The following is a 26,702-nucleotide window of genomic DNA, read 5'->3' on the forward strand; positions in this document are numbered from 1 at the left end:
TGTGTGAAATGATTATTCAAATAGGAAAAATGTGCAGTCTGGTGAAGGGGATAATGTTTTCCTCAAATTAGTACTTAATAATTTGTGTCCTCGCAGTACAAACCATTGAATACATGTTATGATTTTTGCAGATTTGTTTGTATTCATCGGTCCATAATTGCAGCACTTTACCCGATTTTTACTCTACCTCTTCCAGGTGGGTGAAAGGCTGATATCCCTCGATGGCACTAAACTTATGAATGCATTTGTTGGAAGGTAATCAAATGGACATAGTGTTTTCTAACAGGTGGGGGAGAATTTTACCCTTTCATAAGAATATGGACCTTGTGTTTGAAAGTTAAAACGCTCATTGAGTTTCCTGTAAATATAGTTATCTTCTCTGTAAGGACGAATACACCACAAGTTTGGGAACGTACTGATTTATCGATGCATTTGTTCATAAAAGGGTTGTAAAAGACTGAAAGCCCACGTGTTTCCACTGCACTTTGGCAGTCAAACACAAACAAGTTGTACTACTTTAAGATTTAGCTCCTATGAAACGAATACAATATCAATCACAAAGGGTTTGGTTTATTTGAAGTGAATGAAGCTGTTCTGAGATAATGGTGCAAGCAGGCAGGATCATCAAAAGGAAAAGCTTAAAAAATCAAACCAGAAAGACAGGGGGGCAGCCGAGAGGAAACCAGACAGGCAGACAGGACTGGGAAACAAACAGAACTGGGCCAAGAGACACAGGGACAAACACGGGAATGACGACGACACGACAAGGAACACAAAGGGAAGACAAGACTAAATACGCAGGGACTAATCCCAAGACAAGCCACAGCTGGAGAGGGGAGGAGAAACACAGGGACAACAGGTGAACACAATCAGACAATCAGACAGGAGGGGAACCACAGACAGGAAGCAAATACATACATGAGCGACAGGAGGGAAAACATTTCTAAATAAAAGAGGAAACTAAAGTCTATAATCATGACAAACAGCTGTTTAAACTCTGTGGAAATCTGTGGGAGCTTTGGTTGTAACTTTGTGAAAGCATTGCACCATTAAACAACTTATCTATTAAATGGTGACGCAATTCAAAAGCTCTTTAGATTAGAACTGGAAGAATGCAAAGTATGTTCAGTTTGTTGTTCTCAAACCTTTTCAAGACAACTATCTCGTAAGAAACCTAAAGAAGTCCATCGTAACTCTGTTGGGTGTTTGTGAAGAATGGCTTTATTTCATTACTTCTTTCCGTCTCAGTTGGAAAGCATTTAGGTCAATTGTTGCATAGGAGTCAAGATTCAAGGGTTTCATTATCATGTGCACAGTAACAATGGCAAAGGAACTCTTAGGTCCTGAGCTCTTCCAACAGTGTTAAGTATTACAAATAGGAAATAAGACAAAAATAAGATGTTAAAAAAGTGCAAAATGAGTAAATTAGAGTAAAACAGTGCTGGTTATATTGCAAGACCGGTCTATAAGTAGTGCAGATGAAGTATATACATGTCAGAATGTGAGATTAAATATTGTACAGTGAAATACTGTTTAATCTACTGATAAATGAAGGCTAAAATAATTGGTTTATTACATATGGCGACACTTTTGGACAGATTTCTAGGTTAAACATTTGGAATATTGCAAAATATGTCCAGTTTTGAGTTCAATTTCACATTAACATAACAGCTTTCCAAAAGATAAATCCCCATACATTAACATACTTCATCCTCCCACTCCCTCCCGGTTGTTGGCACCGGCCTGATTTTATGATCTCATACCCAACACATTTTCCAGTATTTCATCAGAGGCACGCACAGCTCGCTCATTCTTTCCCAGTGATGCTCGTTTCCCCTCCAGCAGCAGCAGCAGCAGCATCATCTGGCGAGCCCGTGGTGGTCCTTTATCCCACCCACAGTCAACAGATCCCCCCCCACCTCCCTTCACCCTCCAGTCTTCATCGATTTCCACAAAGCAGATTCCTCTTTGCCGAACAGTTCCCTCCTTGTAACCCGACAGCTGAGGCCGGCTCGTAGCCCGTGGCTATCGTCTGGAGCGGACGGACTCGCCGAGCAGACAATGACTCGCCTCAAAGCAGCGGCAGATGTCCGAGTGATTGCTGCAGACGCTGGCTTTCATTAGACATCCGACAGACGCTCTCACTTGATTGGATGAAGAATATAGAAGATATGAAGAAGACTGCTCTTTATGGAAGTTCAAGTGGCTGTTTGCACAATACTGGGTATTGTAGATGAGAGTATTTTGGTATGAAACAGGAGCAACTTAACGCCATCGTGCTAAATATCTTCCATTAGATGGCCGACAGCTCTGCTCAAAGCCCTTTTTCACTTGATTGGATGACAGATCTATAACAACGAAGACGACTGCTCTTTCTGGAAGTGGCAGTTTTGCTTAGGCTGTTGTCAATGAGAGTATTTTTGTACCAAACAAGAGCTACCAAATGTCATAATGCTGAACATTAGCCGCCTTTAGCTTAGCGGTGGTGATGTGAAGTCATGTGACCGTGCTGTAGTTCCTTTATAGCCCAACATTAGCCGCCTTTAGCTTAGCGGTGGTGATGTGAAGTCATGTGACCGTGCTGTAGTTCCTTTATAAACCAACATTAGCCTCCTTTAGCTTAGCAGTGGAGACGTGAAGTCGTGTGACCGTGCTGTAGTTCCTTTATAAACCAACATTAGCCGCCTTTAGCTTAGCGGTGGTGACGTGAAGTCATGTGACCGTGCTGTAGTTCCTTTATAGTCTAACGTTAGCCTCCTTTAGCTTAGCGGTGGTGATGTGAAGTCATGTGACCGTGCTGTAGTTCCTTTATAGCCCAACATTAGCCGCCTTTAGCTTAGCGGTGGTGACGTGAAGTCATGTGACCGTGCTGTAGTTCCTTTATAGCCCAACATTAGCCTCCTTTAGCTTAGCGGTGGTGACGTGAAGTCATGTGACCGTGCTGTAGTTCCTTTGTAGTCTAACGTTAGCTTTTCCCTTCAGAAGTCACAAAGTGGGGTTAATATGTGGAGATTATGTGGTTGATATAGATCCCCAAAGTTACTACAATGAATATTGAGGAGAACATGATTGCACAAAACCCTAAAAGCACATTTAAATGTCTCTCATTAGACAGCGGACAGCTTGATTGGATGAGAAATATATACAATATGAAGAGGACTGCTCTTTCTGGCAGTTCAAGTGGCAGTTCTGCACAATACGGGCTGTCGATGAGAGTATTCTACTATCAAACAGGAGCTGTGCTATCGAAGAAAGAGCAAGAGGCTTTCATGTGGCCATCAGGGACCTTGAGATTAAACTGCGGCTCGGAGCTGCCGGGGAAATGATTTGTACTTTTAGCAGAAATGTATTCATGGGTCCAGCTTTTGCATAAATACCAGTAATATCAATAAATTGAAATACAGCTTCTGATATAGTAGCTCTGCTGGCACGGAAAAAAAACCAAGCCTGATTTATTTCCTGAACTGAAAGTCTGTGTGATCATTATTGTGTTGATATTCATGGTCACTGTACCACTTAAAAAGCCTCTGTTTAGCCCAGAGTGTGGTGTCAAAACGTACATGTGAGCTAAGGAGGAAATAAGTATTCATATTGTCCATGTTATTAAAGGGAATCAGTCTTTTTTAGTGTCTCTTCGGCAGCAGAGATTAAAGTTATCTGATCAGAAATAGCCTAGAAACACAGGAAAGAGACAAGGCTGATCTTTTAAAGTTGACTTTGGATTCATTTCTGTTGAGGAAAATGTAAAAAATGTCTGCCATACTACAGAGAAGCTGATCCACAGCCAGAAAACATAAGAGATGCTGAGTTTTTATTGAGCTTATGGCGTGTTGGAATAACAATTATGATGCATTATTCACATTTGAAACCCCTAAGGGAATCTATAAAACATATTTTCTTCAATTTAATTCATAATTCATGTCTGAAATTACTGATTTCTGCAGTCCCAATAGTATGAGAGACTTGCAAAGCATTCAAACATCTCACTATGGTTTCAGTCTACTTCTAATGATGTAATGATGCGTTCACCCCAAACTCAGATCAAAGTGTTGATGGGGCGAACGTAAGACGTGAAAGCAAAGACGGAAAGTATGCAGGACGCAAATAAAGAATGCAAATGAATAATGTTTCTCTAAATGCACAAAAGGAAATTGTGTGTCAAACAAACCTTTTGAGAGTGGGATTCCACTTCTGTCGGTGGCTGAACCATAACAGAGGAATAATAGACGCTGGTTTGCAACACAAATCGATGTGTGTAATTGTATAGCCCGTGTACGGTATAAACTCTCCTGTATAATAATAACAATAATAAGCTTTCAGGCAACAGGCCGCCCAAAGTGCTTCGCAGAGTGACACACGATAAAGACGGAGGAATATAATTGAAAGCGAGTTATAAACCAACAGAAAGAGCTTTATCACAGACCCATAAAACAAGCACACTGATACCACCAATATTACCCCGAATTCAAAGATGCGTCTTCAATTTACTTTGCTGTTCTAAGGACTAATGGGACACAAAGCAGCCGCCCCAGATGTCTTGTGAAATATGCACTTCTAGAAGAAATGCATTAGAGCAGGGGTGTCCAAACTTTTTTCACCGAGGGCCACATACAGAAAAATATACGCAGAGCTGGGCCGCTTACAGAGGTGAATATTGCCTCATAAGTTCAGCTATAAGTTAGCAAAACAAATCAGATGTAGGTGAATAATGCACGATACTTGAAAAAGCTTTCAGAACAAAACAGCCTACATCCCGTCTGTCTTTAGGCTCATTAATATATTTGAACATATATATTTGAGAAGTACAATATAAGACAAGAGAAAGTTTAATTTGTGGGCCGTATTCCATGATGCTTTCAGAATTTGCAGAGGGCCGGTTCAAAATGGCCTGTGGGCCGCATTTGGCCCCCGGGCTGTAGTTTGGACACCCCTGCATTAGAGGATCTGAGTGTTCTCGTTGGGTCACAACATGAAAGGCATGTCCCTGACGTGTGTAGGGTTGTACATTTCTATAGTAGGAATAGGCTAAATCAGGGGTGTCCAAACTACGGCCTGGGGGCCAAATGCGGCCCGCAGGCCATTTTGAATCGGCCCTCAGCAAATTCTAAAAGTATAATGGAATATGGCCCACAAACTAAACTTTTGCCTATCTTATATTGTACATCTCAAATATATATGTTCAGATATATGACACGTGTGTTCATGAGCCACATTTTCAAATAATTCCAGTCAACAAATCTTAGTTGGAAACAAAAAGCCCAATAACTTATTTCTATAACGAGATTGAAATGTAACCTTCAGGTTTACTGTCATTATCAGCAATCTGAGGCTTCTGTTTTAAGGAATGATCTGCCAACAAAAATAAATGAAACCCTAAAGACAGACGGGATGTAGGCTGTTCTTCCCTTAAAGCATTTTCAATATCGCGCATTATTCACCTACATTTGATTTGTTTTGCTAACTTATAACTGAACTTATGAGGCGATATTCACCTCTATAAGTGGCCCAGCTCTCCTATATTTTGGTGTATGTGGCCCTCAGTAAAAGAACTTTGGACACCCCTGCTCTAAATGAATCCAAGAGACTTCTCCTCTGAATTTAACAGGATGTATTAACACAATGATAAGATAGGTTTAAAAATGGACGCTCGGCCGAGGTCTTCTCCTCTTTAACTGGTCCACAGTCCACTTCCGAGTGGTCAGCAGTCTACAGCCTCGTAGGAAGAAGGGCTGAGTTGTGTTCTACTCTACGGTCCTTCCGGTCTCGTCTTCTCTTATTGGTTGGTAGCAACGGGGCGGGTCTTCGGCACATCGTTCTGCTCAGTGTAGAAGTGTGGTTTTATTCGAAGTCCAGGAGCAGGGTTAAAAGAAAACAAAGTGAGGCTCCTCAGAGTTTTAAAAGGAGTATTTACTAAAATGATGTGGCAGTAGGTTTTACAACAGTGTCACAGCTGTGGCTCAATACTTCGGAACACGCTTCCACAGGCCAGGTAAGAGTAGAGACTCAAAGCAGTTATCTGTCTGGCGGTCAGCGGACAGAGAGGTCGATTCTTAGGTTCAATAGTCCTTTTATTCTGCGATTGCCTTTTCCTAGTGGTCGCCTTGACTAGGGTGGCCAGACGTCCGGCTTGATGCTGCGCCGGACGTCTGGCCACCCTACCTGGTCACCCTGGCCTTGACGCAAAACAGAACTTCCGGTCAGTTTAGTGATTACCTGGCATTGGGTCGTCTTCCTCCTTTGGGTATTACAGCGTCAATAAGGAGAATCAGTCATTGTGTTTAATGTATAACACCACAAGCCACTCTTTCTGTACAGGAAACCAAAACTAAAACCGGCAGTTTTCTCCCTTCAAGCATCAAGTGTCATCAGTGTAGTATACATCCGGTTACAAAAATAAACAGTTTCAAAATAAGACGGTTTTCAAAATAAGACAGTGTTGTAGTTACACAGATATTGGTTATTGTTCCTTACGTCAGCCTTCTCTTGAAGTCTCTCTTTATGTCTTTATATCTTATGATACAACTCTTCTGAGGCTTATGGGTTACTAAACACGTAACAGTATTATAGCAGCGTCAGTGAGTGAGAGGTAGAGGCGGTGTCTACTCATATAGACGATCAAATATAAGCTACATGCTACTTGAGGCTAAAAACAGTAACATCCGGTATGGCCGGAAGTTCAAAATCTTGTCCGTCAGGAAACAGTGAATTATATCATTTAATGTTCCGTTTCAATATATTGATTTATTCTCACAGGGCCTACATTTAATTTTGCCCAATGCTGTTGGTTTTCAGACGTATCAGAGAACGTGTACTTGCCTCAGAGAGTCTGAAAAGACGCTAAATCTACTGAATAAAGTCAGCAACACTGCCTCCTCTCCTGAGTAAACGGGCAATATACGCAAAGAAATTACTAAAGAACGAGAAAGTAATTTTCTGGATATCTCAATAAAGGGACTTGAAACTGGAGCTTATGGTTTTGTGTGTTTTAAACCAAAGTCATCCATTACAAGTCTCTATTTATAGTCGCAGATTGTTTCTATTTGCATCTGGTTTCATCTCGTTTTACTGTAAATATGGCAGAAATAGCAACGCTGTGAGACTTTCAAAAGCCATTATTTGGCATGGGAGTATTGGTTTTGTGCTAGTTTTGTCACACAGACCTGGCAACTCTACTCACTCCACCAATGATGTCCTATGCTGAAGAAGCAGATAAACTAAAGGACCAACAGGAAGAATAAGGAAAGATGTCACAGCATTCAAATCTGCAATGTATTACACAATGAATATATGTCAACGGTTGTGTTTCAAGCCGTACAGCAGCAATTAAATGCCTAATACTGCCCGGAAAATGTAAAATATTGAGTAAATGTCTTGCAATTAATATTAAAGTGATAGAAAATGTCTTTGATGAGGTAAAAACCAGCAGATTGCCCTTCAATACGAGGCAGCAGCAGCTACAACAGTCTCATAAAAACAAGTGTCGGCTCTAAGAAACATACTCAGCGTCTTCGGATTAAACCAAAGTGATTGCAGACCCACTGAAGGTTATTTGAACCTTTATTACTTTTCCCCGTGTGAGTCTCTTGTCAGAGCTGGTTAGCTTCCACTCCCACCTACGTCGTTGCTGTAGGATTTGAATAATTCATGCTATCTGCGTTATTTATGTATTCGCTTATTCATGAAGGCACAAATCTGTATGTGCCGTGTCGCTGCTGGAGAGGTAAATGAAGGCATCCGCCAAGTCCATGGCGGCCGAGGAGAAGCTTTTTTTTATTGTGTCATGAAATTGGATTTTGTTGTAGTCGTCATTTCACAAAGAGAGTGTGACCGATGCCTGTTGTTCGGAGGCCTGGCGGACAGAGGAAGGGTTGTTCTGCCTTTTGTCTTCCTCGCTGACTGACTGAATGTCACTCTCAATTCGTCACTGAAAAAAAAAAACTAAAAGTCTGGAAAGCCCGAAGAGAGCCTCAGGCCGGGACTTCCCTCCGCCACCATCACTAATCTCATTTAGCGCCCGGGACCTCTGACAGCAGGACAGAGAGTGATCTGGAAAAGACACATTTAGGGAGTAGAGGAGTCACGGCAGGAGAGCCGCAGAGATAACGAGGGAAGTCAGGAAACAGATAGCAGCGGCTCAGATAAAAGGGCTGATCAGCGGCTGCTCTGTTAGCACTGATGCACTGATGTGAAGGCGTTAACGCGACAGAGAAAATCCCCCAGAACAAACGCTGAAATCCACTTTAACACCGTAATCCTCACACTGCGGCTGCAGCCATTCAACACAACCTCATGCTCTTTGCTCTGGACGTGATCTGGAGGAAATTGAACCAGTCTTCACTCCTTTTCAACGTAGCAATTCGTTTTTATTCCAGTCCAAAAAGTACAGAAGCTCAGCACCAATATCTACATTTTAACACTGAAATCACACCTGTATGAATCTAAAGAAGCTCCTCCTACCACACACACCTGTGCCCCATTTCTCTGGAAAAAAAACAATTTTAACTGCTTTTAATTGTACTTTTTATTAAAGCAACCAATTAGTTGGCCTTTGAGGAGGTATAGGGTAGATAGACTTCAATAATAAAGGGATTTTACAGTCTCTACAACTTCACCCTTTCCCTAGGGTTGGATATTCGTAGAGCCACCTCATCGTGACGTCTGTAGTCAACACAGCATAAAGGACTACAGTTCCCATGGTGCAACTTGCTAAAGACACAGATGGGCAACCTGTGTCGTTGAGTCACAGTTTTTTACCTTTTCAATTACAGTTAAAGTTACACGAGCCTATACAAACGAAGAATGATCACCTTAGGTGTGTTTTTATTTGAGTGTTGCCTCTTTTGTTTGATTTATTTTGTGAAGTTTTCTTTGTTGATTGTGTGAAAAGTGTATTTTATTTTCCATCAAACCCATTGCACAATATCATCCCACCATCGGAGGCCAAGCAACTCGTCAAAAATGTGACTTAAACAAATATAAAAGGAAGGAAAATAAGTTAGAAAGGTCTGTTTAAGGCGTCTAAGTGGCTTAATGGAAACAAAGCTAGGAAGACACGACAATATATTGGATTTTAAACGATTCTGGTTCTTATTGGTTCTTGATCTTGGTTCTTTGGGCGGTTAATACCTAATCACATGCCGTATTTTACTGGGGAAAAACTGCATTTATCAGAGCTTTCAGTCAAATGTACCATTGTATTCACTGGTTGCTGTTATTAAATGCAATGATTCATTAATAATGTGCCTTGTTTTTGATCTCACAAGTACTAAGACAACAAAGCGCAGTAAAACCAGTGGAACAGTGCCGTGTTATTCATAGTATCATTTAAATATAGTACATCTGACAGATATGTATAGTACATTAGTTCTAAGTGGAGCATTTTCAGGATTTACAATTTCCCCGGCCTCCTTTTACTGTAGCTTTTACACTGCAATCTGCCTCTGTGACACAACCATATACAGTTTATGTTGTGCAGTTAATATCTGCCAGCTGCTCGAATGCTTTGCTTCTCTCTCCCAACCCTACCGTCCACACACATTGATACCGAGGCAGGGGCTGCATTCATACACATTGGAGGTGTGGCATGCCATCGGGAGGAATTTGGGTTCAACATCTTTCCCAAGGAGCCTATCGAACCATCGGTCTTCTAATTGGACCGTCTACCTCCTGAGCCACAACTACCCTGAAACCGTAGAAAGACACAAGCCCCCATAGGAAGTATAAGATGGTAGTAGACTTTTCTTGGAGTAAAGAAGTGGAACACAAGGAGAGCTTCAAACTGATGTCAGACACTGAAGATTTATTGGAAGTTATGTCCAAAGAAGACACTGTACGGACAGAGCTTCTGCCCTAACCAACTCTGAGTTTCTGTCCTTCAAACGTCTTCTTCTACCCACAGAAAGTCGGTAATCAAACCATCCATCAGCCACACATAATCAGTTACTTTTCTTGCAGAGAAACAACCTCAGGAAGGCTTCACTCTCTGAAATATGTCATACAGTCGTCCTCTCTCTGCGTTAAGGAGAGACCGTACTGTATGCATATTCAGAAGAGAGGAAGGGGTCATCAGAAGAACAGGTGCCGGTTTATCTCATTTCCTTCGCTGCCCAAGCTCCAAGGCCAAATGTCTGCTGCAGTACAGACAGAGAACTCAGACTCAGACATTTAAATAATTCCCTATCAGACATATTGATATAATAATAAACACAGTTAATATCACTGTGCCTTCAGTGTGTTTGTATGCATGGTCGTCGTATGAAAGGGGCTATACAAATAACGTTTGATTGATAGCGTAGCATAAGTGGTTTCCTCTCTGGAGGCAGCACATTTTAATTAATCTGCTTGGAAAAAAATGATGTGGATGTCTACTTCTAGTGCGTTACACTTTTAAAGCTTAATGAATTATTAACCACGATGATAAAATGACTTGGCTGAATCAAACCAAACACACAGAGACAAGAACTGCTCTTGATTCAAGGCCTCTGGAAGAGGAACAGCTGGGCAGACAGATGTTTTTCTCTGGTCAGGTGAGGTGTACTTAGTGAGCGTCTGAGAACATGAAGGAGAATTCCGGATGTCCACACAGCTCAGTCCTCCTTAGCGATGATTGGTGAGCACAAAGAGGGACTGGCTCTGCTGTTTGCACTTAATTATCCTTTAAGTGACTCAGGATGAAGCTGTTAGCGTGATACAGTACTAAAGGAAGCTTTTCCATTTGAAATATTCCAATATTCACTTTGTGGTTTTAAGGTTTAGCGATCACAGCAGAGCCGGAGATGGAGATGGAGTCTGATCCGCTGCTGCCTTCTTAATATTTCGGCGGCTCCTGTAAAGCGAGGAGAGCTGCAGGGGGAAATCTAACGGTGTGACTGATGGAATTAACCACGGGGAATCTCCCTGGAAAACACTCGGCTAAATGACGCCTCAGTCATCAGTGACAGACGATGATTATTCCCAGGGCTGAGGGGAGTCCGACAGCACGGCGAGCGGGAAGACGATTCAACAACAAACACGGCAGGAAACATTCTCCTAACAAGTTATTTAGGAGCACAGATGAGAGAACTGCTGCTTAAAAACTAGAGAACAACTTAACCAACGTGGGGACGACCAGCTTCAGTTGTGGTTCGGCTTCACATGCGTGTCGAATAATGGACACTGAAAGAGTTTTATTCAGCAGCTTAGTATTTTGTTGTGTTTGACTGAAGCTCTCATTACTGTGTACGTGCAATAGTTGCGATACAAGTGCAGCAGATTGAGTTGTGGTTACGTGAGAATCATCAATATATTGTGCCGGAACTTTAACGGACATAATTCACTGTAGTTGTGTTGCCTCACGGGCAGTGTGCCTATGTTCCCTCAGCCCTATGTTCCCTCAGCCCTATGTTCCCATAGCCCTATGTTCCCTCAGTCCTATGTTCCCTCAGCCCTATGTTCCCACAGTCATATGTTCCCATAGCCCTATGTTCCCTCAGCCCTATGTTCCCTCAGTCCTATGTTCCCTCAGCCCGATGTTCCCATAGCCCTATGTTCCCATAGCCCTATGTTCCACAGCCCTATGTTCCCTCAGCCCTATGTTCCCACAGTCCTATGTTCCCTCAGCCCGATGTTCCCTCAGCCCTATGTTCCCTCAGCCCTATGTTCCACAGCCCTATGTTCCCACAGTCCTATGTTCCCTCAGCCCTATGTTCCACAGCCCTATGTTCCCTCAGCCCTATGTTCCCACAGTCCTATGTTCCCACAGCCCTATGTTCCCACAGTCCTATGTTCCCACAGTCCTATGTTCCACAGCCCTATGTTCCCTCAGCCCTATGTTCCACAGCCCTATGTTCCCTCAGCCCTATGTTCCCTCAGCCCTATGTTCCCATAGCCCTATGTTCCACAGCCCTATGTTCCCTCAGCCCTATGTTCCCTCAGCCCTATGTTCCACAGCCCTATGTTCCCTCAGCCCTATGTTCCCTCAGCCCTATGTTCCCATAGCCCTAGGTTCCACAGCCCTATGTTCCCACAGTCCTATGTTCCCACAGCCCTATGTTCCCACAGTCCTATGTTCCCATAGCCCTATGTTCCCTCAGCCCTATGTTCCCATAGCCCTATGTTCCCTCAGTCCTATACAGTAGGTACTAGAAATACAAATGAAAACATCTTCAATACTCAGATCATATGACAAATGACTAAATTCGTTTTGTTCTACCTTTTTAAACTTCATATTTAGGAAGTTAATGGAAAAGGTGTTTGGAGTGAAGAGCTTGGTGTGTGTTTGAATGCAGCACTCATTGTCCCTCGATACAATTCATGTGTATTTTGCTGTTTATTCTTCAGTGTTTTTATCTGAAACGTGTTGCTACAGAGATATGCTGTACTGTGTGTGTGTGTGTGTGTGTGTGTGTGTGTGTGTGTGTGTGTGTGTGTGTGTGTGTGTGTGTGTGTGTGTGTGTGTGTGTGTGTGTGTGTGTGTGTGTGTGTGTGTGTCTGCATGCTTGCAGTATCTTTCCCATATCACAAACCCCATGAATAAATAAACACATGTAGTTTTGTGGCAGGCTCCTAATCTTCACGGAGAAATCGTGGGACCGGTCGTTTTGTTTTCCAGTCCTAACGTCTCGACTTCTCGGTCTGTGAGCGGTTGACCCGGCAGCGCGTTCATCTCCGTGGTGACCGAGCTGCCGACAGCTGACCTGAATCTTTGATGGCACCCTGAGGCCCCGTAAGCAGAGCCAATAATCGACACGCTCGCTGCTGCCGTCCATGAAAATAACATTGGGCTCAAACCGCCGTTGCGGGCGAGTCTTCCATATGTATGAATGTGTTTATGACACTGCTGAATTACCGGGTTTGTTGTTTTCTTCCCCTGGAAAGTGAATTTATACGTGTTGGTGTGCATCTGGTTGTGATATGAAAATCTGAGCAGCCTGAAGGCAGCACGGGCGCTGCGTTTACAGACACCAGCATTTTCTTTTTTTACATTAGAAAAACAAATACATTCGAAACCATTTTGAGGAGAAATCATGCAGGAACTCGACCGGTTGGTTGGCACAAACAGCAGAGAGTGAGGCATGATTCGTTTTCCACTTCAGCTCCACATTAAGTGTGTTTTAAACTTGGCAATTACAATCATGATTACATAGGAGTCAAATAATCAAGTATTTAACAAACCTCACTGCCAATCACTCTCAGCACCCGGGCTTTATTTGATTTGATTTATAAAGGGAGTCAAACAGAACAACAACTCAAGAGTACCAGTGCTCAAAGGAAGGTAATTATGTGGAAATATACAAAACCCTTACGATATCACAGTTGTATAAATGGTGTCAAAGTGACCCGCGATTATGGCAACCTTTGTGTTGTAATTAAAGAGGACATATTCTGCTCGTTTTGAGGTTCATACCTCTTTCTTCCTCTCCTGGGACATGTCTCCATGCTTTAATGTTCAGAAAGCTCTTTATGTTTCTCATACTGCCTGTGCTGCAGCACCTCTTTTCACCCTCTGTCTGAAACCAGAGCCCAGTCTGCTCTGATTGGCTAGCTGGGCGGCTCTGTTGTGATTGGTCAACCGCTTAGAATGTCCCGCCCCTCAGCCGCCTATCACGTACAATGTGTTAGAGGGTTAGTCAATAGAAGCGTGAGTGATACATAGTGTGTTCAGGAAGTAAAAGAAGTAGTAGGTGTTTCAGGCAGGAAGTGGAGTGTGTGGGAGACAAAGTTTGGGATTTGAGCCTTTGCAGACCATTTACATGCACTAAAAACAGTCTTTAAAAAGTCCTCCTATTTACATGTTGACGCTCAGCGAGGGATCACACTACCAGACACACACACACACTAATGTTTTAATGAAAATCGAAACGATGTCAGCTTTAACTTACTGCAGGGAGAGATTTGCATTCTCCCACCTCGGCCCTCCCACATCTTCTGCATGTTTTACTCATAACATGACATTTGATCTGTACTTTTATAAGACGCTCTGAGAGGAAATTAATCAAAGTGCTGTAGAGGACGGAGCTGTTTGTAGTAAAGGTGAACAAAGTTTCATATCTCTATCGAGTAAACATTATTCAAAGTGAGGCTAATGCATTATTAATGCTAGCTTTTACAGCAGCGCTATTTCCTGGATTGATCTAAATGAGCAAATAAATGGTTCGTTTTTAAAGAACAGCTGTTATGAGCGGTTGGTCCAGCAGTGGCTCAGTCAGTAGGGGCTTGGACTGGGAATCGTAGGGTCGCCGGTTCAAGTCCCCGAACAGACTTGAAATATGGAAAGTGGACTGCTACTTGGAGAGGTCCCAGTTCACCTCCTAGGCCCTGCTGTGGTGCCCTTGAGCAAGGCACCGGACACCTCCAATCCCCCCTCCCCATTGCTCCCCGGGCACTGCACGATAGCTGCCCACTGCTCCTAGAACTAGGATGGGTTAAATGCAGAGGACCAATTTCACTGGGTGTGCTCTGCTGTGTGCATGTGACAATAAAGAGGGTTTCATCCTCCGACTCTATCTATCAGAAAATCAACGCACTTCCACATTTATCCTCCATATTCAGCCATTGATTTAAAGAACAACTGGGAAAATGGTCAATAAACAGGATAAGAAATATATATTCTGAGGCACGAGGTGTGTATTGCCTATCATGGGTAGCTTACCATGCGTTTGCACTCATAGTTTCTTTTGCAAATGATAATTCACTTACAGGACCACGTGTGATTTCAGGGATGATTTGAATAAAATGTGTCAAGGAAGTTTTGGGACTTCAACGTGTTGTGTTAAAGAACCCCCCCCCCACACACACACACACACACACACACACACACACCTTCAAAAAACTCACCTCTTTAGTCTAGCTTTGAATTTGAGATGGATGACATGTCTTTGAGATGGACGTGTTTTTTACTGCCTGATTTTAATAACACTTTTCATCTTATTTATTTTTTTATTTCGACTTTTAAAAATGTCCCACTCTTTTCTCACTGTTCTAACTCATGTGGCCCTACTTCATGCTTTCTGTCTCCCAATACTTTTTCTTTTCAAATTTTTTTGCCCCAAATTTCAACTTTTTGGGAAAGTCTGACTTTTTTTTTATTTCCTTTTTTTTTATGTTGACTTTTTAAACAATTTCGACATGTTTTTCTAGATGATCATGTTTTCCTCAATATACTTTATTATAAGTTCTTACTTTTTTTTCATGTCAACTTTTAAAAATGGTGACTATTTCTTCAGATTGAGACTTTTTCTTTTCAAATTCCCACTTTTAAAAATGTCCCACTCTTTTTCTCAGTATTCCAAATCCCTCCTCCCAATTATTTTTCCTTTAGATTTTTATTTTCCAAATTTCAACTTTTGGGGAATTCACGACTATTTCTTCAGAATCATCAGACTTTCTTTTTCTACATTTCGACTTTTAAAAATCTCCCACTGTTTTCTCATTACTCTAACTCCTTCATGTGTCTCTAATGTTTTCTTTTAAATTGAGTTTTTTTCTTCAAAATTTCAACTTTTTGCTTCCATTTCTTCTCAAAACTCCCCCCCTCGTGTTTTCAGCTGTATTGCTGCTACATCTTGTATTCATTTAGGTAAATAATCGTGGATTTAAGTACAAAAATGTCCCAAACAAAGAGAAAAATGAGGATCTGAGCGGTGCAGAGAGGAGCTTTGTGTTGGCTCATTATTGGTGGGCGTATCAGCTTCCTAACACAACGTCCGCTCGCTGCCAAGCCTTTTCTGGAGGCAGAGGCTAAGTAAGCCTGCCTCCGCTGCCAGCAGCTTGTTGGCAAACGCTAACCGCCACCTGCTGCTGCTGTCGAGGCGGCGCTGCGGCGACCAGCAGAGCATCTGGGAACCGGAGAGCAGGCGACGTCCCCCCCCCCCCGAGGGCCCGGACCCAGCAGCCATCTCTGAGGAGGACTTCAAGAGCGTTACGCACAATGGAGATGAGGTTTCTGTTGTTTTAACGCCCCCACTGCAGACACAAGTCACATGTAGTGAGTAGGAAAGGTAAGAGGAATAAAGTCACAACAGAAAGAATATAGAACTATTATATAACTGTTCATGTTTGAGACTTAAGAAGGCACATCACATGCACATTGTACAATATACACTACAGTCTGCACAACAGCTGTTATTTTATCCTCACTTTTCATTCTATTTTCCACATCTTTCTAAATGTTTTATATCTAATTATATTGTGTTATTGAGTAAATAATATTCAACCCAAAGGACTTTATCTTTGTATTGCTTTACAGAGCCTTTCCTTTATATACATTATATTATATTTTCCACTTTGAATCTTTCTGTGTATTTTGTTATTCCAAGCTGTCACAGAACCCAAGTTCCCCGCGGGATAAATAAAGCATTCTGATTTTAAAACAGTTATAATAAAAGCCTCTACATATTTCTTATCTGTCAAAAGAAAGTTCATTAAAATCACCTTAAAGTGCAGTTTAACCGTGGACCCTTTACTGAGCCCTGTGTGGCTGCAGAACAGTACTCAGATACTGCTGAGGTTCAAGAGTTTGAGTAAAGATGCATATATACACAGTATACAGAGTAAAAGTAGAAGTACTCAGATCTTGTACTTGAGTAAAGTAGAAGTACTCGGATCTTGTACTTGAGTAAAGTAGAAGTACTCAGATCTTGTACTTGAGTAAAGTAGAAGTACTCAGATCTTGTACTTGAGTAAAGTAGAAGTACTCAGATCTTGTACTTGAGTAAAGTAGAAGTACTCAGATCTTGTACTTGAGTAAAGTAGAAGTACTCAGATCTTGTACTTGAGTAAAGTAGAAGTACTCAGATCTTGTACTTGAGTAAAGTAGAAGTACTCAGGTCTTGTTCTTGAGTAAAAGTAGAAGTACTCAGGTCTTGTACTTGAGTAAAGAAGAAGTACTCAGATCTTGTACTTGAGTAAAGTAGAAGTACTCAGATCTTGTTCTTGAGTAAAGTAGAAGTACTCAGGTCTTGTACTTGAGTAAAGTAGAAGTACTCAGATCTTGTACTTGAGTAAAGTAGAAGTACTCAGATCTTGTTCTTGAGTAAAGTAGAAGTATTCAGGTCTTGTACTTGAGTAAAGTAGAAGTACTCAGATCTTGTACTTGAGTAAAGTAGAAGTACTCAGGTCTTGTACTTGAGTAAAGTAGAAGTACTCAGATCTTGTACTTGAGTAAAGTAGAAGTACTCAGGTCTTGTTCTTGAGTAAAGTAGAAGTACTCAGGTCTTGTACTTGAGTAAAGTAGAAGTACTCAGGTCTTGTTCTTGAGTAAAGTAGAAGTACTCAGGTCTTGTACTTGAGTAAAGTAGAAGTACTCAGATCTTGTACTTGAGTAAAGTAGAAGTACTCAGGTCTTGTACTTGAGTAAAGTAGAAGTACTCAGGTCTTGTACTTGAGTAAAGTAGAAGTACCAGAGTGTAGGAATACTCTGTCACAGTGAAAGTATTCTAAATGTTCCTCCAGTGAAAGTAGAAAGTACTCTCCTCTAAATGTACTTAAAGTAGCGACAGTAAAAGTAGTCATTGTCTGATTGGTCCATTTCAGAATAATATCTCTGATATGTTTTATAATGATTGATCATTAAAGTGTTCTCAGAGCTGGTAAAGGTGCAGCTAGTTTGAATGGCTTTGTATACTGCAGGGTAGCTGCTGGATTTACTGCAGGTGAACTACAGTCTGATTTAAGGGGGATTATATTTACCATCATTAATCCTAATCTGCAGAGTAACACAAAACCAACCAGCATCCGGACCTGACTTCAGAATCCAGCCTGTCTGAAAGACTGAATAGCTCTGGCTCTCTGAGTAATAGTAGTCACACACTCGACTGTGTGCCAACGCCACTTATTTTCCTTCCACCACTTCTGACTAGCAGAGGAAATTGTAGATGAAAGTCCTGAGAACCTTTTCCTCACAGGTTTGGAGAGTTCTTTGAGTGTGTTCACGCTGACAGAGGAAGTGAGAGGGAGCAGGTGAGGTAAGAGGACATGAGTTAGATTTGTTCTCTTGACTTGTTTTAATCTGGTGGTGATTTTTAGAAGGAAATTAGTGAGACAGGCTTCAAACTGAGGACAGGAGTTTTATAATGTCTTACATCACGTAATAAAAGGATAGCCATCCCTCGCAGATCTCCCACACTTAGGTGACTTAATGACCTGAAATCAATTAATGAATACAGGTCAAAATACAATCATAGATCAAAACCTCCTTTTCTTACATCAAACCAAGGGGACAACCTCCAGGTCTGAGAAGTGATGTAGAAATGTCGAAACAGAAGTCAGATTGCATAGAAGTCTACGAGAAAACTGACCTTTCTTTTCACATGCATTTAATTATAATTGACTTATATTTACAAATACCATATTGTAAGTTCACTCACTGTATTTGACATCCTGAGTGTTCTGCCGCCATATTTGATTGTCCGTCGCGGTCTTGGAAGTGCGACAGACGTTGAAGCTTCATTTGTTAGTGGTCAAACGGTGGTACTACAACTTCTGCGTCAATTGGTGTCCCAAAAATACTTTTCCCCGTTGACCTATATTGGAAAAGAGCAGCTCTTATTTAAATCCTTACGTTTTTGACATGCGCTACAAGCCACATCCAGAGATATTTTCTCTCCGGCCATGAGGCTGCAGATCGGAGGCGGGACTTAAACAAAATGCAAACATGCGGATATGGGTACTTTTGAATTCGAGCCTCAGGTCAGTTTGGCTTCGTGCACCACTGAGCAACCTTTACAGGAATGAACAGGGTCCGGCTTCCAATGCCGTTTCCATTTCTCTTTATACAACCATGGATCAAACCCCCAGAAAAGGGGCCGGGCGTTGCAGGATATTTTCTGTAGTGGTCAAACGTTGGTACTACAGCTGTCGTGTAAGTCCGTGACGTCATTGGGTCTAAAAACACTTTTCCCCAAGACTTAAATTGGGAACGACACGTCTCTAAATCAGCATATCATTCTTTTAGTTTTAGCTAAACAAATACCCAGCACAACCACTAGAATATCACTTATTTGAATCATTAGATCCCAAACGTTGTGGCATGCAGAGTTATTATACCTCTCCGTTCATCGTGGGTTCATCGTGGGTTCATGTTCACAATGACAAAAGTTACATGCTTCTAGTAAATGGTCAAAACGTTACAACACCAGGCAGGAAATACAGGGTTTTAGAATAATAAAAACGTCCTAAAGGAGCTGTCAGTGAAACGGCCACTGGAGGCAGCTTCAGGTGAGATCCAGGTAAACATGGGCAGCATCACAACATTACATATTCTTTAGTAAAAGCAGCCGTCAACACTTTCCCCACCTTTCCATCCCCTATGATTCTCCTTCTCGATTGTATGAATATTTTATTGTTTATGACTTGTTGTTCTGACTGCGTTCACCTTGAAATGCAGCTTGAGGGATGAGGGAAGTTCTCTGAATGTACTTAGAAAGTTTGACAGTAGTTAAAACTAAAAAAAACAACAACTTGTTTTCTGTATGAATCACTTTCTCATCTCTTATTGATTCGCCGCTCATTTCATCTCTCCTTTTACTCCTCGAGTGCTCGGCGTACGAAAGATTTTCATTATATCTGAATAAACACAAAACATCCAGGCGAGACGCATCGAGCTGGAACTGTTTCTGACGACTAGGAGAGCGCTGATGAACGTGTGCACCAGGACTATTTGTTTCCTCTAATATTCCTCACAACATCCAGCTTCTGTTTCCGTTAGGAGAACATGTGAGGGAGGGGGGGGGGGGGTGATGTGTTGACCTCTGACCTCCACTCAGTGTTTTTACTCCCACAGTTTCTCTCCCTCCGTCCTCCCACTCATCACTCTGCCTTCCATAATGCAGCCCACCCAAAACTGCCCGTTATCACGCGGACGCCGTTTGATTTACTTCCATCATTTGAACGAAGGAGGAAGAACAGTTAATTTTCCTCCTGTTAGAGTAATTAAATTAAGACAAATACACTAATCAAAGATCAATATGTACTTTGTTGTTTAGAGGAGTTTGTCTTTACACATGGTGCAGCCTTAGAAAGACAGTTTCCCATCACAAAAACATGCTATACTACATACCAAAACATCCAACGGTGGCTTTGAATAATGTATGTTTCGCTGATGGTAGATTGTTGTGTTGACTTTTGATTGTGGTTTTGCTTTTATATTACTGTTGACACACCGTCCGTGTTTGAGTAAAATAAGACTTGCTTGTCCTTTCTTTTCAACATGTGCTACCACAATGCTTAAAGTCTACATTAAATAATTGCCATGAGTGGAACAAAGCTAATAATAAAATACAAGACAGAATTATGAAGATGATTGGGGTTTGGTTATTCTATAATATAACATGGTTACACATTGTTTAGGCTAGCTTCCCATCTTCTTGTACCACAGCCACGGTCACAGCGTAGCTAATGCATTGTTAGCCAGGTATGCTAACCGTCGTCAAACTAAGAAGGGATTTAGCTGGACAGGCTGCTATAGAAGCAGTCTTTGTTCAGGACTTAGTTTTGAGGACATGCAGCTGACTTGGTTTTTGTGTTTCCTGTTTTATTTTGAAATGTAGTTTTCATCCTTGTCCAGCAGTGGCTCAGTCAGTAGGGGCTTAGACTGGGAATCGTAGGGTCGCCGGTTCAAGTCCCCAAACAGACTTGAAATATGGAAAGTGGACTGCTACTTGGAGAGGTCCCAGTTCACCTCCTAGGCCCTGCTGTGGTGCCCTTGAGCAAGGCACCGGACACCTCCAATCCCCCCCTCCCCATTGCTCCCCGGGCGCTGCACAGTAGCTGCCCACTGCTCCTAGTACTAGGATGGGTTAAATGCAGAGGACACATTTCACTGTGTGTGCTCTGCTGTGTGTGTGTGTGACACTAAAGAGGGTTTCATCCTCCGATTCTCTTCCTGTATTTCTGTTTTCTTGACCTTTTTTTAATTGTCTGTCCCGTCCCTGATCTTATCCACCTGTCTCTATCACCTGCTGCCTTCTGCCTTCTCCAGCTGTGTTAAGTCTTTGTGATTCGTCCAGTAATCCCTAGTTTTCTCTCTGATCTTAATCAATGTTCCCCAGTGTGTCGTAGTTCCTGGTCTCCTATCTGTATTTTTCTGGATTGTCCTTGGTGGTACCTTCCTGGTTTTGCTCCTGTGTTTCCTGGTTTGTTCCTCATTTAGTTTTGCTGTTTTTGTTTCTTTTCTCTGGTCATTCTGATCAGCTTTAGGTAAATGAATCTCACATTTCGTTGTACATTCCTGCCTCTGTTGTGTTTTTTTCTGCATTTGGGTCCAACCTGCTCTTTTTCCCACCCTGACAGACATGGGTTGAAGCAGAACAGTGTGTCTGTTATCACTGCACTCAAACACCTTGCACTTTACCTCTGCATTCTGATGCTAGTGGCTAGCGAAGAGGCTAACATAGACTTTTTTGGAGACTTTGCTTGACGCTGATCCAGATCATATAAAAACACTTGTGATTTCAATAGTTTTTTTTATGAATGCTGATTAAAGTGTCTGCAGGTGAGAGCTTATTGTTTGCATCCAGAGCTACAGCTGCTCTATACAGCTGACAGATAATTCCCACATCTACGGCGTACATCATGTCGTGTGTACAGTATATTGTTACTGTGTCTAAAGGTGTCGGTTTCTGCGACTGGGAAACTTATATAATGTGAAAAATACGAAATCTCAGCTCAGCCTGCAGACTCAGCAGTAAATGAATTATTGATATCTGTGTATCAATAATGCATCATCAATAGAAACCAGGAATTATTCCCGAGGCCTCTCTGGCTCTCTCTTTCACACACACACACACACACACACACACACACACACACACACACACACACACACACACACACACACACACACACACACACACACACACACACACACACACACACACACACACACACGCGCGTTTTACTACATTCTTTCAGAAACATAAATAACAGGCAAAGCAATAATCACAGTATTAAACTTTAAATACTACTGTTTACATACAACTACAGTGAGCTCACACACACACACACACACACACACACACACACACACACACACACACACACACACACACACACACACACACACATCAGAGCCTATATATAGCTAATGTCATTTGGATTTATGCGACCACATTTCTTTCTGCTGTAAAATCCAGGCACATTTCTTTGTTGTTGTGTGTGTGTGTGTGTGTGTGTGTGTGTGTGTGTGTGTGTGTGTGTGTGTGTGTGTGTGTGTGTGTGTGTGTGTGTGTGTGTGTTCTACCTTCTAAATGTTTCCCGGCAGTCCGACCAATCAGCTGTCAGTCAGCAGTTAGGTGGGCGGGGCCAGGAAGTTCTCTGGAGGTCTGATTCACTTTCGTCCAAACGGAGCGAGTCTCTGCGACGTAATGAGGACACGAGGACATCTCGTTAGGAGCTGCCACTTCTGATTAGACTTCATTAGCTCTCCGTCGCTATTCTCTTCTCTTTCCTCAGCCGACTCCTCTCTATCTGTACCTCTAATCCTTTACTTTATATGGCTTCTAGGTTTCTTTGGTTGGTTTGAGTTCAATAGATTTATAATGAAGGTTTTACTTTCTGTCAGGATAAATGTAAATATGAATATTGTGTTTGTAAAAAGTATTTTCCTGTCCTACCAGATATGAGCCACTGTGAAATGACCATTGTTTTCCATTATATTTATCCATATTTATTTAGAAAATGAAGCTGTGGCTCAGTGGGTAGTGCGGCACTGGTGCGATCCCCACAGCAGTCAGCATGTCGTTGTGACCCTGGGAAAGACACCTCTTATCAGATTTCCCCCGTAAAATGTGAAAGTGAGGCCAGAAAACGATATCTCTGTGAGTCAGAAAGGGTTTAATGAGTCCAGAGATATGGAGATGGGGTCAGATGTCTGGTCAGACGGCAGAGACAGCTTACGGAGGATAAATAGGGGACGGATGTCCGGTGGGTCTGCGGGGGACGAGTGGCAGGCAGCAGGCTGACACTGAGACTGAGATTTCTGATCCTTTCTTTCACTCTCCTTTTTTCTGGAGAGGAAGTAAAGGAACCTCTGGATTTATGTGTTGTTTGAGGTGCAATATATGACTCAGCAGCTTTAAGACATGAACTGTTATTTCCTGCTTCGCTCTGATGGAGGAGTTTCACCTGAAAGTGGGCGGGGCTTAGTTTAGACCGGACGTGACGTTACCGCCTAATGGTATATTTTAGAGATATTTAAACCCATAATGTAAGGTTTCCCTTTTCCTTTCTTCTTTATAATCATCTATATTGTTTATTTTTTGGGGGCATGCTTGTTCCTGTGTGTTATTATTCTGGATAGGACCGAGGATCCTTCAGCTAAACTCAGTAAACCTGCTGGAAAAGGGTTAAATAAATCATTTTGAGGTCAGATTCTTTCTCCTGAAGTACACAATAAGTGAAAACTCAACCTTGACTCCTTCCTGACACCCTGGTTCCTTCAGCTCCGGGAGAACATTGGAAACTTCTCCAATTACTATTATTTTTCGTCGTTATCGTCAGCCACAATGTGACCTCTGCGTGGGAGACCCGGGCCAGAGCGCTCGAGTCGGTCCATGTTTGTGACATCCTTGTTGGTGTGGGCCGGACGGGTTCGGGGTGAGATGTTGGTCGAAGCAAAAGATGAGCAACAAAGTGCAGAAAGGACTTTATCAGCTGGGTAACAGGTGTGAACGTGTGCAAATGTGTGTCTTATCTAGGGCGGAGGGATATGAATTCAATCATTTATCCCAATTATTGTTGACCAATTACCTTGATATGGATATTGTATGATGATTTAGGGTTGGTCATTGCTGCAAATGTTGATAAATGTGGATTTCATCATAATCTAAGACCATATTGAGACTCATATCAATAAAGAGATATACAATCGGTATATTTACTCTACTCATGGAGGTTGGAGGGAGGAGCGAGCTGTCTGTATGTGTGTATCTGCAGTAGATGTTATCTTATGCATGTGTGTGTCTGTAGTTTATCTTATGCATGTGTGTGTCTGTAGTTTATCTTATGCATGTGTGTGTCTGTAGTTTATCTTATGCATGTGTGTGTCTATAGTTTATCTTATGCATGTGTGTGTCTGTAGTTTATCTTATGCATGTGTGTGTCTGCAGTTTATCTTGTGTTATGCATGTGTGTGTCTGTAGTTTATCTTATGCATGTGTGTGTCTGTAGTTTATCTTATGCATGTGTGTGTCTGTAGTTTATCTTATGCATGTGTGTGTCTGTAGTTTATGTTGTGTTATGCATGTGTGTGTCTGCAGTTTATCTTATGCATGTGTGTGTCTGTAGTTTATCTTATGCATGTGTGTGTCTGTAGTTTATCTTATGCATGTGTGTGTCTGTAGTTTATCTTATGCATGTGTGTGTCTGTAGTTTATATTGTGTTATGCATGTGTGTGTCTGTAGTTTATCTTATGCATGTGTGTGTCTGTAGTTTATATTGTGTTATGCATGTGTGTGTCTGTAGTTTATCTTATGCATGTGTGTGTCTGCAGTTTATCTTGTGTTATGCATGTGTGTGTGTCTGCAGTTTATCTTGTGTTATGCATGTGTGTGTATCTATAGTTTATCTTGTGTTATGCATGTCTGTGTCTGCAGTTTATCTTGTGTTATGCATGTGTGTGTGTCTGTAGTTTATCTTATCTTATGTATGTGTGTGTCTGTAGTTTATCTTATGCATGTGTGTGTGTAGTTTATCTTGTGTTATGCATGTGTGTGTCTGTAGTTTATCCTATGCATGTGTGTGTCTGTAGTTTATCTTGTGCATGTGTGTGTCTGTAGTTTATATTGTGTTATGCATGTGTGTGTCTGTAGTTTATCTTGTGTTATGCATGTGTGTGTCTGTAGTTTATCTTGTGCATGTGTGTGTCTGTAGTTTATATTGTGTTATGCATGTGTGTGTCTGTAGTTTATCTTATGCATGTGTGTGTCTGTAGTTTATCTTGTGTTATGCATGTGTGTGTCTGTAGTTTATCTTATGCATGTGTGTGTCTGTAGTTTATCTTGTGGTATGCATGTGTGTGTGTCTGTAGTTTATCTTGTGTTATGCATGTGTGTGTCTGTAGTTTATCTTATGCATGTGTGTGTCTGTAGTTTATCTTGTGTTATGCATGTGTGTGTCTGTAGTTTATCCTATGCATGTGTGTGTCTGTAGTTTATCCTATGCATGTGTGTGTCTGTAGTTTATCTTGTGCATGTGTGTGTCTGTAGTTTATATTGTGTTATGCATGTGTGTGTCTGTAGTTTATCTTGTGTTATGCATGTGTGTGTCTGTAGTTTATCTTGTGCATGTGTGTGTCTGTAGTTTATATTGTGTTATGCATGTGTGTGTCTGTAGTTTATCTTATGCATGTGTGTGTCTGTAGTTTATCTTGTGTTATGCATGTGTGTGTCTGTAGTTTATCTTATGCATGTGTGTGTCTGTAGTTTATCTTGTGGTATGCATGTGTGTGTCTGTAGTTTATCTTATGCATGTGTGTGTCTGTAGTTTATCTTGTGTTATGCATGTGTGTGTCTGTAGTTTATCCTATGCATGTGTGTGTCTGTAGTTTATCCTATGCATGTGTGTGTCTGTAGTTTATCTTGTGCATGTGTGTGTCTGTAGTTTATCTTGTGGTATGCATGTGTGTGTTTTATAATTTTTGTATTCATTTTTTAGGACCCCCTCAAAAACGAGATGCTACATCCCGAGGGTTATCCTTCAGTAATCTCCAAACGTCCTCAAAATCATGGTCTTGTCATGTATGTGGGCTGGCTCAACTACCAGAATGCTACCTAATATTAAAAGGTGTTTCACTTGATAACAGGTGGTTCTTAAAGGTATCTGTATCTGTGTTAAGATGTGGTTGAAAGCTCACAAAAAGAGCAAATGGACTTTGGGGTTCATGAAGTTTATTTAAGTCTGAACGCCATGCAGCATTATTTGAGGATGCAAAGCGTTACTTTCTTGCATTCATCAAATATAATCCCTCTTGTTTGTGATGTTTATCCACCTACAGGTATGTGTATTATGTAGTTATACCTTTAGTAGAGTCTACAGATATTAGTTACATGAAATAAGGTTGAAAAAGAAGCCTAAACTTTAACTTAATCAGCCAGAGAAAGTGCCATGTAATTGTTCCTTCCTCTTCATTGGGGCTTTACACTCTTAAGATTTCAAATTCCGAAGAAATTAAAAAGGTTAACAAGAACGAACTCTCTCCCCCTTTCTCCAGCGCACCTACACCCCCCGCTCTGTGAATATATTGTACAGCGATTTACGCCTACGTGACTAAACGTCAAGTCACACAGTGACGTCAGAACCACAGCCTCCCTCTCAACCCTTTTTTCTAAACCCTCGTTTATTTCTTTTTCACCAAAAATCACATTTTTTGGGATGAAAGTGAAGTCAGAGCTGCATTTAAAGAAGAATAAGCAGAAGAGGTTTCCTGGCCTGCAGCGGTGCCTTGTTGTGCCTCGGTCCCCGCGGTCCCTCTGACAGGACTCGTCCTCCTGTGTTGCGTTATTAAAAACCTCTGGGATCATCCGAGTCTCCTGCAGCCTGGGGCGCCTAATCTGAACCTGGTACTCCACATTACATCAGCACGCAAACTCTCTAAAAGCTGTGGACATCATGTGTGTGAAGGCTTTGGTGTCGCTTCATATCGTTGTTCTTAATGTTAAAGACAAGTTGGGGATTCAAGGACACGCTAACAATACTCTGAGAGGAGGAAATTAACTTTTGACTCGCG

The sequence above is a fragment of the Eleginops maclovinus genome, chromosome 23 (genome assembly GCF_036324505.1).
Source record: "Eleginops maclovinus isolate JMC-PN-2008 ecotype Puerto Natales chromosome 23, JC_Emac_rtc_rv5, whole genome shotgun sequence".
In the NCBI taxonomy this organism is placed as follows: Eukaryota; Metazoa; Chordata; class Actinopteri; order Perciformes; family Eleginopidae; genus Eleginops; species Eleginops maclovinus.